The sequence below is a fragment of the Brassica napus genome, chromosome C6 (genome assembly GCF_020379485.1).
Source record: "Brassica napus cultivar Da-Ae chromosome C6, Da-Ae, whole genome shotgun sequence".
In the NCBI taxonomy this organism is placed as follows: Eukaryota; Viridiplantae; Streptophyta; class Magnoliopsida; order Brassicales; family Brassicaceae; genus Brassica; species Brassica napus.
Window position 1 is genome coordinate 3,659,265 of NC_063449.1, and position 2,899 is coordinate 3,662,163.

A 2,899-nucleotide genomic window follows, 5' to 3' on the forward strand; every position below is an offset into this window, starting at 1 on the left:
TTTAAATCCACTGTACACCGATGTGCTGGAAACTTACCCTGTGACCACATCTAATCCAATGCAACTAGCTCTCGATCTCCGATAGGACAACTTTGATCGAGCTCCAATGGATAAGACAGCTCTGATCAAGCTGTCTTATCGGAGATCGAGAGCTAGTTGCATTGGGTTGGATGTGGTCACGGGGGAAGTCTCCAGAAGATCGGTGTACAGCGGATTGAAAGATGAGACCTTTAGTGAGTTAGAACCGAAACTCTATCGTGGTTATGGCGTCGGCGGTGCTGGTGAAGGTGGGAGTAATGGTGGAAACGTGGTTATGTAGGTTTCTCTTTCATGGAGACTATGGCGAAGAACAAGCTCTTAAAGATATCAGCCAACGACCACCGTGTTAATATGTCCATATCCACATCTAGTCTACAACTCTACTAACTATACTTTTCTGTCCACGTCCACACTTAATTTTGTTTACACGTTAATATAATATAATATATATATATATATACATACATATATGAAAATAGATTTTAAAAAGATAATGAATTATATATATAATTTATTTCGAAAATTATTTTTGTTTAATATATTTTAAGTTTTGAATAAAAGTAAATGAAAGCATAAAGTGGAATAAGAAGAATAATAACATAAAATATAAAATAATAAAAATCTAGCTACCATACTGTTTTTCCCGAGAACATGCCAACATTCTCTTTCACATAAGAGCATAGTTGTCCAGAAAACCAGTCGACCCCACAAGAAAGTGTCTCACATGTGGGAAGTGTCTCTCAGTGTAAGAGAAACTCAAAATGTGTCCTAGAGAGTAATCAACTCTTACTGATTTCACATACATATATGTGACCCATGCCCACCACAGTTCGAATACTAAGCATTGCAACATGTGAGAGTATATATTCATATATAGGTTTACGATCATTTGTATCTTTTTTAAACTATTGAAAACAAAAAAATTTAATGTGAAACTTTTAATAGTTTTAGCCATTTATAATCTATATTATAATGATTGAGTTTTTGCTCTCTCCTCAGTGCGCCACGTCAGCATTTTGTGGGTCCCACTTTTAAAAAGTGTGAAAAAGTGTCAAGTCCATGGCTCGAACCCGGATTATTGAGATATAAACACCAACATTTATACTACTAAACTAAAGGATACTTTGTACATTGATGGCCGAAACTAATATATATTTATGAAGGTCGGAAACGCTTGCTTCTTCGCCTTTTCTCTGTGGGCCGCGCCTAGGGAAGGAAAATAATATAGATTGTTTTTAATTGATTTCATGATTCTTTGTTGAATAATATTATTTGCAGATTATGTGATTCATGAGTTTATTCCCGCCGGACGTGCTAATCATTACATGCCATCTTTGAATGCCGGTTCCATTGTGTAAGTCGATCGTTTTGAGGTTGATAGGTGCTCAAGCATGTACAAGATAACTGATCATTTATTCCTCATTCGTTTCATCTCACCAACTATCATTGATGAAGTCATAACGGATGCTCCTAAGATCAATCTCCAGTCATAATTAGATTGTTCGACAATCTTCAAGTGATTGCGAACACAAACCTTAAACTCTCAGGTATATTATCATATTGCATCTGGGTTTATATTATGTTTTGATATCATAACTGATATTTAAACTCGCAGATGTGGTTGGGAAAATCCGTTCTGTCCAGGGCTCTGACCTTACCAAAGAAACAACCCGAGTCGTTATTCGTCTCATCATTGATCCGTAAGAAACAATCAACACACAATTCCCTTTATATTATTATCTATATTGTGCTAACATCAATAATCAAAAATATTTCCTACGCAAAATATGTGGTCGTCTATTTATCTCCCTTACTTATCAAATTAATTTTACACAAACTTTTATTTTACAGCTTAAAAGAAACCACAACATCTCAAACAATCAAAACACCAAAAACTAGAATTCCAAAAAAGACAAATCATTAATGATCACCTCTCTTTTTTGTCTAATCTTAGAAATAAACTTCAAAACAAATATACCAAATCAATCACCTCAACTAAAACTCAACGACACATACATCGAGTCAGCTAAACAATTACAAACTACACGGCCAACTATTTAACAATTTACAAACTTACTTTCGCAAAGAAGAAGACGAAGACGACAACCAAGATCAGTGAAATTACCTAAACAAAAAAGCAAAGTAAATTACGAACTCTGATAAAAACAACTAACAATGATTTTTGTTTACATATTACCCATCAAATAAAAGAGAAACAAACACAACCAAACCAGAAGATACAAGATAAAATCCCGACAGACACAAAGGCGGCAACAACATCTCCACCTGCTCACTCCTCTTGTCTTATAAAAACAGCTTACATGCCCTATGTCAACAGGTCAATTTTATTGTCTTCTTATGAGAAATACATAAATTCGTTTAAAACCCATTAAGGCCCAAATACTCAGAACTGTCACTCATTTTATAGCTATTTCTACAAGTCTTTATGTATTTATTTTTAAGGTCCGGTAAGAGCAACAAGTTTAAAAATAAAAAAAGAAACATATAACAAACATAATAAAGATAATAAAAATTATTACTTAATACACAAAACTTACACAACTAAACTGGAAAAAAATATCCAAAAACAAAAGGTACTCTCAACAACTTTAATATAATTTATGCACTCTTAATAGTACAAGAAACAAATTAAAAAGACAAACAAACAATAAGTCTCAGTGACACAGCAAACAACACCACGAACTATATCAATCACATTACTAATACAGTTTAGTATTTCATAAGTGGAGAACAATGCATACACAATTCATCATCACAACTCTAACCCTATAACAATAAAAAAAACTTGAAAAACAACTCAAAACGAAAAATTCACAACTACAATAACCCTAGCAAATAT